This window comes from Neovison vison, chromosome 11 (assembly GCF_020171115.1).
Source record: "Neovison vison isolate M4711 chromosome 11, ASM_NN_V1, whole genome shotgun sequence".
Taxonomy (NCBI): Eukaryota; Metazoa; Chordata; class Mammalia; order Carnivora; family Mustelidae; genus Neogale; species Neogale vison.
In genome coordinates this window covers 187,883,555-187,898,956 of record NC_058101.1, presented here as the reverse complement: position 1 = coordinate 187,898,956, position 15,402 = coordinate 187,883,555, and the positions used below count along the sequence as shown (strand labels likewise).

The window sequence follows — 15,402 nt, the reverse complement described above, 5'->3', positions numbered from 1 at the left end:
AGGAGGAGGGAATATATTTAAATAAACATGCTCAGTTGATGAATCAACAAGGCCAAAGGGCTATTAATCAATGCTCAGTAGACAGAGCCAAATATAAACATCATGATATACTTTATTTGGATTATTTATTGTGAGCTGAGTATTTCTTTTATTTAAGTACTTCCTTATAGAATAATACCCCAAGCACACACAGACTGGTGAGATGAAAGAGCCAGAGCATAAAAATCTGAATATAATCATATAATGATCATATGATATAATAATCATATCAAACCAATAGTATGCATTAGAGTTTAGTGTCATTTATGGGATCAGCATCTATTTGAACTCTCAGCATATGTTTTTGGGCTCTGCAGCCCAAGAAAACCTCCACAGTAGATCTTCAAATTGAGAGCTATGCTGAAGTCAAATGCTAATCCTGAAGTTAACTTTCTTTAATGACAACCAGAAGGTCAATGGGAAGAAAGTGTTTCTATTCCTTTAAATGGTAGGATTAAATTTGGTCACTTCTCACTAAGTTAAAAGAAAGTCTAGTTAATGGAATGTATTGATGAAGAAAAACACAATTCAGTATGTTGTCAAATTGTTCTGAATTTGCCATAATGGCTTCAGAGGGACCCTTGACTGAACTCTCATCTCTGTAATTCTTGTGTTGGATTTGTCCGTATAGGCATGCTCTCTTATGTAAGCATGAACTGCCACACAAACTCTCCATGCTTCTGTTACCCATATTCTGTATTTTGTAAACCTGTTGTGAGACTTTAAATATTTATAAAACTTTTATGTACAATACCTACTGATGCTAATTGATTTAATAATTGATGCTAAATTGATACAATTCATTGATTCTAATGTAAGATGGATTTTTCATCGTTCTGCCACTTAAATGATCAACTGAGCAGAATGCAACATGTAGTATTAAATTGCACTGCTGAAACTGCCAAAGGTCAAATACATGCCTTTCTCCTATAATATATGTAGTCATGTTTCATTAAACCATCAATATGGGAATATATAAATGACTTTTCCAGGCAAGTTACCTCTTAAAGAACTTCAACTTTTTAAAACTTTGACTTGTTTGAATGGAAACCATTTTGAATTGCATTGCCCACCTCCTGAATTTATTGATAAAAGCAAAAGAAAGCATAAAGATTAATCAAATCCATGTTTCCTTAACACACATATTACTCCTTATAAATAGATGTTGAGTAGAATTTAATATTTATAAAATGCCCTCATATTATTAGCATAAAAACTATTATCACACCATTCTGTATGATGAAATATACTCAGAAGTTTGTGAGATGTGGATGGTTCAAACTTCTATTTACATGCTTGCAGAAAATATGGAAAGCAGAGAAGAAAACAAAGATGACTAGAAGCCCATAAAGCAGACATAATTATTTCTTAATAAAGTTAATATGATACTGTCTATATGCTTTCTAGTACATTCTTTTTTTTAATTTTTAATTTTTTATAAACATATATTTTTATCACCCGGGGTACAGGTCTGTGAATCGCCAGGTTTACACACTTCAAAACACTCACCATAGCACATACCCTCCCCAATGTCCATAAGCCCACCCCCCTTCTCCCAGTCTAGTACATTCTTAACTTTTTAATAGATCATGAACATTATCTCATAGCCTTTGATTGTCTTAATTGACTTACATTCTAATGGTCACATAATATTCCATTTCATGGTGATACCTTCATTTTCTTAATCAATCTCCCATTGGTAGACATTTATATTTTCTCAATATTTAGCTATTACAAGCAATGTTGCAGTGAATATCTTTGTACATGAATCTCAATGGACATCTTAATCAGTTAACATATTTAGCAAGAGTTCATGGAGCACTGACAATATGTTAGGCAATATTCTAGGTGTTTGGAATACAAAAGAGAATAATCCTTGCCCTCATAGACTTTATATGCTGGTAGAAGAGACTGACAATTAAAGATCTAGTCCATAGTAACTACTTTCAGATGATAGTGACATGTTTTGTGAGGCAGTGGCTCGCAAACTTCTTGTTCTCAGGACTCCTTTACATAACTGAAAATTATTGAGGACCCCTAAGAGCTTTTGCTATTATGGTTATATCTATTTATATTCACTATATGAGAAATTAAGCTGAGACATTTAAAAAGATTTATTTATTAACTCATCTAAAAATTATAAACTCAATACACTTTAAATAATAATTTTTATAAAAATAACTGTATATTCCAAACACTCCCAAAATAGTGAGAAAAATGGAGTTGTTTTACATTTTTATAATTTTTTTTTAATAGTTTGGGATTTGTTTTTTTTTTTAAGTTTTTTTTTCCAATTTATTTGTTTTCAGAAAAACAGTATTCATTATTTTTTCACCACACCCAGTGCTCCATGCAAACCGTGCCCTCTATAATACCCACCACCTGGTACCCCAACTTCCCACCTGCCCCGCCACTTCAAACCCCTCAGATTGTTTTTCAGAGTCCATAGTCTCTCATGATTCACCTCCCCTTCCAATTTCCCCTAACTCCCTTCTTCTCTCTAACTCCCCATGTCCTCCATGCTATTTGTTATGCTCCACAAATAAGTGAAACCATATGATAATTGACTCTCTCTGCTTGACTTATTTCACTCAGCATAATCTCTTCCAGTCCCGTCCATGTTGCTACAAAAGTTGGGTATTTTTTTAAGTCTAATTAACAGATGGCAGCTGGATCTCATACCTTTCTATACACAGTCCATTGTGTTAATGATTTTGGTTGTATTAGAGAAAACTCAGCCTCATATACATATATAATTAGAAAAAAGAGTATTTTAATAACTTTTTGACATATTTATGGGCATTCTTCTTTGATAATTCACATAACTTGACTAGTGGAAGCTTTTTAGACGTTAGTTCCAGTGTAGAATCTGAAGTTATATCGATAAACTTTTATACTATTATATTAAAACCCACTATTCTATCTTGAACTTTGAATGGATTTGTTATACATGCATGATTTTGTAATGTTATACATTGGTCATTTTGAAAATATTGGTTTATGACTTATGCAGATCTTCCAAATATTGTCCCACTTTAAAATATTATACTCCAAAATCACTTTCATTTCTATTATCACCAATATCATTAGAAAAGTCTTGAGGTATTGGGAAGCTTTCATCTGGAGATGTATTGTTGGCAATAAACACTCTCCTTGAAGTGAGAGAGCCACTTTATTTAATTTTTGCGAATATGTGTGTGAAATGCCCAATTCTCAATAACCGTAGTTCATTTCCCATTCTTTCAACTAAAAATGTGTCCTTAGAGTGCTCGCTTCAGCAGCACTTATACTAAAACTGGAATGATACAGAGAAGATTAGCATGGCCCCTGTGCAAGGATGACACATAAAAATGTTTCCTTAGAAAACACTGGCTATGGACGCCTGGGTGGCTCAGTGGGTTAAAGCCTCTGGCTTCAGCTCGGGTCATGATCCCTGGGTCCTGGGATCGAGCCCCGTGTCGGGCTCTCTGCTCAGTGGGGAGCCTCTTCCCCCCCACTGCCTGCCAAATAAATAAATAAATAAAATCTTAAAAAAAATAAAAAAAAGAAAAGAAAACACTGGCTAGCGACACCTGGGTGGCTCAGTGGGTTAAGCCTCTGCCTTCGGCTCAGGTCATGATCTCAAGGTCCTGGGATTGAGCCCCACATCAGGCTCTCTGCTCAGCGGGGAGCCTGCTTCCCCCTCTCTCTCCGCTTGCCTCTCTGCCTACTTGTGATCTCTCTTTCTCCCTGTCAAATAAATAAATAAAAATCTTAAAAAAGAAAACATTGGTTAGCTAAGTTCACAACTCGAACAATCACAGAAGTGATTTTTTTAAGGTGATTATCTCAATTAAATGTGCAACAGAAGTGTTTTATGTATTTTTCTCATTTCATCACATAGGTTATTTAAATAACCTGTGCCCAAAGATTGAATTTGATAAATTCGATAATGTATGTTGCATCTTTAAGGTAATCCCTAAGTCTACAGAACATGTTTTCCTATTACGAGTGCTTAGAGGTGAAAAATACAATGACTGTTAGCAGAATTTGCTGCCTCTGCCTTGGTGTGTGCTAAGTTTCCCAGCATTTTACCTCTCATTGCTATTGTAACATCAGTGTAAATGTCAACACTGGAAAAAGCAAATATGTCTTAGTACTATTATGAAATAATACTTGCTTCAGCCTAAAAGAGTCTTAGGGATATCCATGGGTTGGTGGACCCCACATGGAACACTACAGTCTTGGCGAGCAGCCATAGAGTACCTTTTTCTTTCAAGAAAGGTGGTTTATTGCTTTTCATTATTTTAAGATCAGGAGAAGCAGTTATTTAGGCATTTGGTTTAACTTTTGCAATTCTAACACTAAAACAAGTTTTTGATAATTGTCTCTATTGGAGTTTATAAAACAAAATATAATATGTAATAATGACTATTTAAGAGAATAAGTGTAGCAATAAAACATAATTTACTGAATGCTTATCATGATCCAGATACTGTTGTCAAACTCTACAGATACTTCGTTTAACACACAAGGCTACCTTTATAATAGGTAGGTACTATTTTTGTTTCCATCTAACAATGAGGAATTTAGGTAGTAATGGGGTTAAATAATTTATGCAAGTTTCTTTTAGCTAGTAAGTGGCAAAGCCAAGCATCCAAATCAATTCTTTTTAACTCAAAGACCAGTTCTATTCATCACTGCCTCAAGTTACCAATAGAATATTTTATATCCTAATTACCTAAATGAAAATGTGGTATTCTTCCAAGCATACATGTTAGTTTATCATGGACTTCTCTAAACATAACCATTCAAGTATTATGTCCTCCAGGAAGTCTTGTTGTCTATTTGACCTGATTTAAATTTCCCATTTTAGGATTTTAATAGTTTCATTTATTACATATATCAGTTTCTCATTATTACTGTTATTCTTATCCCTCCCATAGTCTCACTTATTATAAGCTCCTTTAGGTCAAGTATAACATCATATTTAACATCTTATTCATCTCTTAGAGTATATATGAAGATTAATCATTGCAGCAATAGTCTCCTACTAACACTAACACTAACACTCTGTGAACTTCAACTCAGCTGTGTGATAGATTGCAAATTGTCATAATCCCTTTGGACTTCCTGTCTTCAGGAAGTAGAACATATTTTGCCCCTTCCTGGATCTGGTCTGACCTTGTATTCACTTTGGACAACAGAATGCAGCAGGAATGATTTGTGCAAATTATAGGCCTGAGCCTCCAGGTTCTGTTTTCTCTAAGAAGCTGGCCCAGCCACCAGGGGAATAAACGTTATCTAACCTGTTGGTGGATGAAAGAGCCTGTGGTATAGAGGTTAGTTATCCCAGTTAAGTCATCGTAAACCAGCCAGCCCCTGGCCAACCATGCAGCTGACTGCAGTTGTACGAGTGATCAGCCAAGATCAGCTATGTGTGGCTGGGATTGTCAGAGCTACTTTGATAAAGGTGGCTCAAATTGCCAACTCACAAACTGTAAGCTAAATAGAGGTTGTTGTGTAAGTCAGTGTTGGTCAGAGAAACAGAACCAATAGTATGTGTGTACTTATATGTATGTGTGTGTATACATATGTATGTATATATGTGCGCATGTATATAAGACATATATATATGATATATATAATATTATATATAGGGTGGATTTATTTTAAGGAATTGGCTCATGTGATTATGGGACTGGCAAGTTTGAAATCTGCAGAATACATTGTCGGACTAGAGACCTAGGAAAGAGATGATGTTTCAGCTTGAGTCCAAAGGTAGTCTAGAGGCAGAATTCCCTTTTCCTTAGACCTTAGTCTTTTTTTCAGCCTTCAGTTGATTGGATGATGCCCACCAACTTACTGGAGAGTAATCTGCTTTCCTCAGTGTCTACAGATTTTCATGTTAATGTTAATCTCACCTGAAAAAATACCTTCAAAGTGATAGACTGGTGTTTGACCTAAAATCTGGGTCCATTGACTAGCAATGTTGACACACAAAGTGACCATCACAATCCCCAGGTTTAGAATGTTTTTTAGGGAACAAAAACGATCTGATCCACTTTGTATCCGTCATCTTTGCTGATATCTGAACCTTGCACTCAGCAGTCTTCAGAATTATTCAGGAAAGAGTTATTACAAACTTTACTAATTTCAAAAGAGAAAATAAAATTTTAAGCTTTGAAATATATATTAATAAAGCAAATAGTTACATATGTTGCCAATAGTTTTCTATAAACAAACTTCCTCTCTTTGTGACTTTAGTTGAATAAGACATACGTCCAAGAGCAAATCAAAGCAAATATGTAATTGTCTTTCCTGAAAGGAGGTTTGGTTTTTGTGTAGAAAATTATTTTATTTCTTATCTAGTAAATGTTAATTGACCTCCTTACTTGTTCCATGCCAGACCCTGTGCTAGACATTCCTTCTCAGCATTAATCTCTGCTCTACGGGTACAGAAGTAAACCAGAACATCTTGTTCCCATAGGAGTTCATTCTTTTCTTAAAACAATTTGCTGTTTTTATGTTCTGTCTCTATTCTGTGTGTTTAAGTACTTTCACTAGAATAATGTGCATTGGCTGTTCTCATGGAAGAAATTGCTCTTTTTTCCCCTCACTCCAAAAACAGTGTAGTATTGAACTGGTCCAGCACAGTCCTTCTTGCCAGTTCTTTGTTTCTTCATTTTGTTCACAGATCTCTTGAGGCAACGATTACAAGCAGTGCATTGTTTGTGTTTCTGCCTTTTGGCAGCAAAAAAGAGTTTAAAAACACTCCAGTAAGGTTATTTCCCGTGCTCTGAAATAAAAGAACTAGATGAAAGTGCTACTCGCTTGAGATCTGCAAAACTTTCCAACTTCAGCTAAATCTTGGCTTTTGGCTCTTCTTCAGTTCAGAAACAAGGGAATCTGCCTTCTTGAAAATTTCTCATTTGACTATAAACATTCTAAATGTATTATGCTATCTTTGAGGCAAAATTTATGTTAGAAAGTAGATCAAATTCTATTAAGAACCACGTACAGGAACCTTAATGTGTGGTTATACTGGCTGAACACTTTGCAAACCTTATCTAATTTAACCCTTATAAAAATTGTGTAAAAATTAGGTATTAAATTAAGGAAAGTGAATAATAGTAATTTGTCTAAGGATATTTAGCTAGTAAGTGGCAGACGGCATGAACAACTGAGTCTGACACCAAAGCCCAGGGTCCTGATCACTACATTAGACAGTCTGACAAGATCAACAAACCAGAGCACAGTTTGCAGGTGCTGGTGCACTTCCAGCTCAGTGGTTAAGACCGCAGGTCATAGACCAAGACTGCCTCCGGTCAGTTCTTTGCTGCTTTACTAATTAGCTATTATTTACTCACTCTGTGTCTCAGTTTCTTTCTCTTTAAAATGAGGATAATGATCTGCCTTTTCCTGGGGTTGTTATAGGGATTAAATGAATTAATACATGTAAAGTGCTAATACTGCTCGACACATACTAAATACTCTCTAAGTGCTACTTATTCTTGTAAAAATGCATGAATCTTTTCAACAGGATACCCATTTTTGGGTTTTCTGTGCAGCTACATCAATAATCTTACATTTAGTTGTGAGTGACTTTTAGATTCAAGTTGTTTCTATATGATACCGAAGGACCAAAAAAAGCCAGTTTGGAAATAAGACAAACGAAATCCCAAGCCAACGAAAATATTAGACTCATTATCTGATGTTCTGAGAAACAAAAGCAGCAACACTTTTTATAACACAGCTTTTTAAAAGTCTTTCTGTTAGTTGCATAATTATGACAAAGGCAAACATCAATTTATTAAGATGAAAGAGGAAAGAAAACTGGTAGGGAAGTCAAGACTTTTTCACTGTGGTTCCATACCATGCCCTCCGTAACGGTAACGCAGAGAGTCTTGGAGCAAATTGTGGAGCGGTCAAAATGATAGGAGTTAAGCATGGGTTATTTTCCCAGGAGTGCCCAAGAGTACCTGTGCATCTTAGACAAATCAATTATCCTATAATTCAGTTTTTCCTGTTGTAATTGGTGAATTAAAGTTTTTACTTAACTGCTGCCTGAGAAGGTCTCAGAGCACTTGTCAATGAGCACCTTCTAAGTGGTTTTGATATAAAGAGCAGAAACATCGGCCAGCTGGAGCTTCATCTTTTTTTTTTTTTTAGAATGTTCAATATAGTAGTAATTTCATATTATTAAATGTGTATATTTTCAAAAGGCAGTTACAGTTTCAATAACAACTTTTCTTTATACTCTGGAAAATTGGAAAATACAAAAAAACCATTAAGAATAAAATAAAAATCATTGTAACCGTACATCTTATATCAATCTTATATATATTGGTGCATTCATCTCCATTAAAAGATCGTTTTATTTATTTATTTAATTTTTAAAGTAGTTGTTTTAAAGTGTTCATGTGGCTGGATGATTTCTGAAGTTACAGGATAAAATGAAAATCTGGTTATTCATGTCAGCCCCTAGAATGGAGTTAAGTGGTACTTGATGCTACTTATTTTATCTTAAATTAAAAAAAAATATATTTTGAGCTGAAATAAAGGTAGAATTTGTTAACCTGAGAGACTACCTCTGAGACTTGTAAGTCAAAATAATGCTGTATTGGCCATTCTGACATGGAAGGTGCTGGCATGCTTGACTTCTGGAATGGAAGCCCGAGCAGGATCAAGAACTGCATCCAGAGGGGGAGGTGGGACAGCCCACGAGCTGGATTACATGGAACAGGAAAAACTATAATTTCGTATGGGTTATAGGTTGGAGAAGTCATTGCTACAATTCCTACTATTGGATTTAAAGTTGAGATGGTAACATACAAGAGCTTTGGATTCCAATTCCAGGATTTAGGAGGACAGAAAAGTATCAGGCCATACTGGGGATGTTATTATTGCACATGTTAATATTGCACAGATGCAATCATTTCTGAGTAGGTAGTTGTGATGGAGACTGAACTGGCATTCCCAAATAATAATTAGTTGCCATACTGGAGGAAGGAGAGTTGAGGAAATCCATTTTAGTGATGTTTGCAAGTAAATAGGACACCGAACAGGTCATGACTCTCTCAGAGATGGCAAGTTTACTTGGGTTACCTGTGCGGAAGGATGGAAAATGGCAACTATTCAAAACTTCAGCAACCAAAGGCATTGGCCTTGATGAGGCAATGGAAGGGTTCACTGGAACATTAAAGAGCAGACAATCATTCAATCACATCTGCACCTCTGTAATGAAGAATATATCACATTTCTTTTTGGAAATGTGTTAAGTGTGCTTCATGCTACTAAATGTTAAAAATGTGTGATTGTTGACATATACTGCTGACTGCAATATTTGTAATAAATATAAAGAGTATTTGGTTGGGAGGGTAACTCATCATGATTGAACCAAATGTTCAGGGTAATGTAAAATCCTTCCTTGCTGTCTTATCTTAAGTATATATTCTATTTGTATGGAATTCTTATTTAAATTGAGTCCCACCAAAGAATGTACTCTTATTGAGGAAAAGACCCTCCTATTTTTGAGTTGCAGTTGCAGTTTGTTTGCATAAACACTAATAAATATCTTAACTAAAAAAAAAAAAAGGCTGAATTACCAAACAGTTCAAATAATAATACTGTGAAGAGGAGTTGTAATTATGCATAAAATATCATGATTGTGTTACTTTTGGTTAGGCAGTTTCCTGCTGGGGGTTCCACTTCTAGAGGTGGTGATCTTTGAGGATTGACAACCCTGTGATAAAATAAAGACACAAAGCTTGACAATGGGTCTTGGAGTTCAGGTGCCTTTGGGGCACCATCTCCAAGCCCTTGGGGGAATATCTAAACAACCTTGTGGTGTAACCCAACCTTTTCTATAAAAGATAAGATGTATATCTCTCATGAATGGCTGGCAATGTCAGATTTGGTTGTCCAAGTGGCAATAGCAGTGAAGTTACAGTTATCATCTGAAGCCACACCTGCCCTGAAGCCACATTGTGTCTAATTCTCAATAACTTCTTCTCTTGAGCTAACAAATAAGCACAATTCTGCTTAAGGTTAGATTTATGAAAAATGACTCACTTCACGTTTTTTTTCCCCATCCACTCTTCTGGGAGTCTATGGAGAAACTTAACAATGAAGATTTTGTATAAGGCAAGGTGGTATAAAACTTCCCCTTTTGGGCAGTCTGTGATGAAGTCTGTTATGCCAGTTGGCAATTTTAACTTCTGCTTGCTTTCCCAGAGCAAGCCAGACCCTTTATTTACCATAATCATAACAGACCAGCCTATCCATTATGTTTCTAGGATGTCTTTTTTTTTTTTTTAAAGATTTTATTTATTTATTTGACAGAGAGAGACCACAAGTAGGCAGAGAGGCAGGCAGAGAGACATAGGAGGAAGCAGGCTCCCTGCTGAGCAGAGAGCCCGATGCGGGACTCGATCCCAGGACCCTGAGATCACGACCTGAGCCGAAGGCAGCGGCTTAACCCACTGAGCCACCCAGGCGCCCCTGTTTCTAGGATGTCTTAAGAGTTCAGGGCCAGTGTGTTCTTCACAGCACAATTCACGTCCGTAATTTGGAATGTCTGAGATACTCTCATAGGAAAATAAATTACAGTGTCAAGTTAATGGCTGGTACCTGAGCTCAGAGAATGAACTGTAAGGTCAGTCAGGGCAACAGGTGTGGGCTATCAATGCATTTAGTAGGTTATGCTTCCATACACAGTGCCTCAACATTGGAACATAAATTTCTGAATACTGGACATGATAAAGGACAACTTATAACTTTTTGTTTGTCGAAGGTAAGAAATAGACCATGAACACATTATCTCTGCAAGTGCCTCTAATTCTTCCAATGATCCCGACACAGAGAAGGAAGGGAGGGAGGATGGTAGAGACAATCGGGAAAGGAGGGCATGGTCTTCTGTCCCATTTGACTTCTCTGTGTGTCTTTAGCCTACTTTTCTATTTACTGGATGGACTACAGACAGAGTCCTAGGAACTATTTGGTAGCATGTTCAAAGCAAAGTGTATTAACTCTGTGAGGCACATACCATAATACCTGATCTAACACCCAGCCAACAAAGAGGCAGGTTCTGAGTCAGGAGCCATTGATACCGGGGCTGAAGAACTGGGTCTACTGACCTCCAGACCAGACCATTATGTTGTTCCATCCTTCTGGAATTGAAGCAGGAATGGATTTATTTTTCAATTCAGTTATTGTATTCTTTGGTTCTGTGACTTATATTTGTCACTTTCTTATATTTTCTCTCTGTTGGAGCTCTCACTGTATTCATTCTTCTCCTGAGTTCAGTGAGCACCTTTTATGACCATAACTTTTGAACTTTTTTTTTAATCAGATAAATTATTTATCTCCATTAATTAAGGTTTTTCCCTGAGGTTTTATATTCTTTCTTTTGGAATATATCCCTCTGTTTTTTCATTTTTCTTGACTCTCTGTGTTGGCTTTTATGCATTAAATAGCCACCTCTCAGTTTTAAAGGAGTGACCTTGAATAGAAGATGAACCTCATCGTTTCATCCTGACCGAGATCTAGGTTGTCTCTCAAACATTTGTGATTGTTTAAGTGGCCTATTATATCTTTAATATAACCTCAACCCTGTGGTGGAGGGTGTGCCAAGCCCAGTCAGTGTTCCAAAGGGAAGGATGACATTCAGCATCTAGATTCAGAATGTTTGGAATCCAGACCCTCAGCAGATTTTAAAGTATGAAAATATATATAGTCCTGTGGGACAACAAATGTCAACCCTGCTCGCCACAAGCGACAGGTGAACTGGAGTTCCCATGGCTAGCAGTGGCAAAAATTGGGGCTCCAGAAGAGTGTATAAACTCCTATCTCAGAGATACAAGCAAGCTGTAGGGAAGCAGAGAGAGAGAGAACAAAGATGGTGTCCACTAGCCTCCATTCCCTAGAGTATCTCTGTAGCCGCCTAGAAGTGTGCCAGATCTGAAACCTACCACGAAGGCTGAAGCTTTTGGGCAAGCACATAGACCTCTTCCACAGAAAGACTGGGGGCTTGTGTTCAGTCTCCTGTCTGTGTAGTGTCCTGGACTCTGCCAAGAACTCTCTCTGGTTGTTATAATCCCATGAGATTCAGGAACACACATCCACCCTCCTCCCCTAGCATTCAGAGCCAGATGATCAAGGGGCATCACTGGGCAGCAGCCACAAAAACCAAGGCGCTAGACATAAAATGTGGGGCACCACATGCCTGTAAAGCTTTCTCTCTGGCAGATACTGGAGCTTTGGAGTTTGGCCAGGGAAGAATGCAAAGAGATTGTCTACCCTCCAAGTATTCTAGAAAGGTTAATCAGGGTAATTAAAAAGGGCTAATTAAGCTCCCTGACCCAGGTGATTAAGAGGATGTCCCTGGGCAGCAGCTGCAAATACCAGGTAAAACTCCAAATGCAGGTAAAAGCTCCCTTCTGGGAGATACTGTTGCTCTAGGGTGCGGCAGTAGAAGATGAAGGTGGCTCCCACTGAATGCAGTAAGGCCAAGGAACAGTGTTTAGGCCAGGCCAGCCAGGAAAAACAAAACAAAACAAAACAAAACAAAAAAACAAAAACAACAACAACAAAAAAAAAGAAAGAAAGAAAGAAAGAAAGAAGAAGAAGAAGAAGAAGAAGATGATGATGATACCTGTCATATGGAACCAGGCTGAGGAGGAGGTAGAGATGGCACCAGAAGGAAAAAGAGAAAAAAAAAATTGGTGCCTGCCAGCTATCAACCTCTAGATGTGTGCTCAATTAGATGCCCACCCATCAGGTGAATGCTTTAAAATTAGCAAATGAGCCTTGTTCACATTCAGTCCTCTGGGTGCATCTCAGTCAGCTGCATCAGCGTCCGGTCCCGGGGCAGGAGATGAGTCCGAGGGCTTCAGTCGTTTCAGAGTCGATTTCTCAGATAGCGCTCTGTGAGCCCTGTTGGTTTGCAAAGCTACATGTTTTGTGGCCTCATCTCTCAGGAGCAGGTTTTAAAAGTGGCGGTGTCTGAGGTGCCCTTTAAACCCTCCGCTTTTCAGGGAGAGGCTCCGGGTTTTGAGTTCCCTGCTGAGGGAAGGTTGCCGCCATGGTGTACTCCATGAAGAAGTCGTGTCCTAGACTCTCCTCCCTGCTGCTGTGTGGACCTTGTGTCATTCGCCGGATGCTTAGGAATTGCTCAGACACATCATAGTTTTCTTTTTCAAAGGAAGTTTTTCGCCATGTGGCTGTGGATGTGGTGTATTTGTTGGAAGGGTAAGTCCCCGATCTTCGCACGGTCGCCATCTTGAACCAGAACCCGCAGGGATATGGGACTGGGTGGATAAGAGCATATATTGTTAGTTTATATTCCTCTGCACAGTCTTTTCGCCTACCTTGAACCGTAAAACAAATCCAGCATTTTGAATTTTTCCCACAGGGTAATCGAAGGAACTAGATAAATTTATAAGTCCAAAGGTTATGATTTATAAAGCTATCTTATTGAGAGAATTATTTCATACTGAATTAAATCTGGGAAGTTATAAGGTCTGTATCTGATATTTTGAGATTGATTTTATAGGAGATAATTATATATGGCCATTTTTGGAATCATTTTTCCGAAGGAGAAGCTTGGGAGGTGGAGAGGATAAGTTTGGTTCCTATTTACATTTTGTTACTTTTGTCATAATACACAGGCTTGTATTTGTGGGCATTCACATGTATATCTATGGTGAACAAATTTTTGTATTTCCTTGAAAACTTAGTCTATAGAAGAAATAAAAACAATACTGGTTTTCCGAAGGGCTACACAAATCAATTCTTTTGTGTCCTATGGCACAATTCTTTGCTTTTAGAAAAGTCTGTGACCCACAGGAGTCCTTAATTTGTCTAATTAAAACACATACAGAAACCCATACATACTTTATTCCTCAGTGTGTCAAAGAAACATGGCCACAAAATAATCTTTAAAAATTTTTATCAAGGGGTGCCTGGATTGCTCAGTGGGATAAAGCCTCTGCCTTCGGCTCAGGTCATGACTCTAGGGTCCTGGGATTGAGCCCCAAATCAGGCTCTCTGCTCAGCGGGAGCCTGCTTCTTCCTCTCTCTCTGCCTAACTCTCTGCCTACTCGTGGTCTCTCTGGCAAATACGTAAATTAATTAAATCTTAAAAAAAATTTTTTTAATCAAGTTTATTTTAATTCCAGTATAGTTAACATACAGTATGCAATATAGTGATTCAACAATTCCATATATCGCTCAGTGCTGGTGGTGGTAAGTGTACTCTTAAATCCCCATCACTTGTTTCACCCATCCTACTACTCCCCTCCCATCTGGTAGACAACATAACCTTTAGAGTGAAGCCAGCTTCCTGAGCTCCGTGGCTCTGGCAAATCACTTCTGGATAGAGAGGAAACCGGTGACAAGATGTCTCTCCCCCAGTTCATGCAATGAACTGATTCATTAGTGGGGAGGGCTGGCGGCAGCAAAAATGGTTCAGATGTCAACAAGAGGAGAAAAGAAAAAGAAAAACAGCTACTAATCTCCTGAGCAGTTTGCTTTGCAGGAAAAATTAACAGCTTTGTATGTTTTACGGTCCTGTCCACACACTCAGGATCCTGCTGTTCCTGGTGTTCACCTAGATTTGCACGCTCACAGTTCAGTTGAGCTATGTGATTTTTGTCATTCACAGCAAACACGGAATAGATTCCCAACCCTTCTGGTGAAATAGTTTTGGTATTTATATTCATGAGGTATACAGACAATAATTTTTGAAAAGGCTGCCTCTTTAATGTGTTGACTGGGGAACTGAAAGGCAGAACTGTGTACGAAGGACTCAAAATGCCAAATTATGGAAGGTGCTGAGTGTCAGCTCAGCAGTCTTCTGGTAGGTCCTTTTCACTCATTTCTCTGTGCACGTGGTATATTTGTTTTTCATTTAGGAATTTGGTTTAAAACTTGGAGAGCAATTATTAGGACCAGTGACAGCCCACATATGTGGAGTTTTGAGGGCTTTGTGGATTTTATAGGTTTGGTACAGTTCCATAGCAAACTATAAAATTATTATTGTGGCCCAGAAGGTTGTAAAAGTTAAAACACAAATATCTGAATTAGGGGGCCTAGTGAAGCATACAAGCAGCCGTTAAGCCATCATGTACATCACCATCACTTAGTAGTCTAATGGTTCATTTGGGTAAATATTTTTATCTGCTCTTTGCCATAATAATTCCTTGAAATAGACTGATGGTTTTATTTTCACAGTTGGTGATTGTATATGGAAGAGTATGAAATAGGATGAGATCTCTACTATTAAGATGACAAAATTGGCATATTCTGTTAGTTCTGCCTCATTAGTTATAATACTTATTTTTTGGGGGGGTCTCATTTTGTTTTATTTTTGAATTTGGGATC

At 37.6% G+C, this 15,402-nt stretch overlaps 2 pseudogenes; both read left to right on the top strand.

The window, feature by feature from the left end:
• Positions 1–3,304: 3,304 nt before the first annotated feature.
• On the top strand, positions 3,305–3,399 carry LOC122890706 (annotated as a pseudogene).
• Positions 3,400–7,416: 4,017 nt separating this feature from the next.
• Positions 7,417–12,951, top strand: LOC122890393 (annotated as a pseudogene).
• The last annotated feature ends 2,451 nt before the right edge of the window (positions 12,952–15,402 follow it).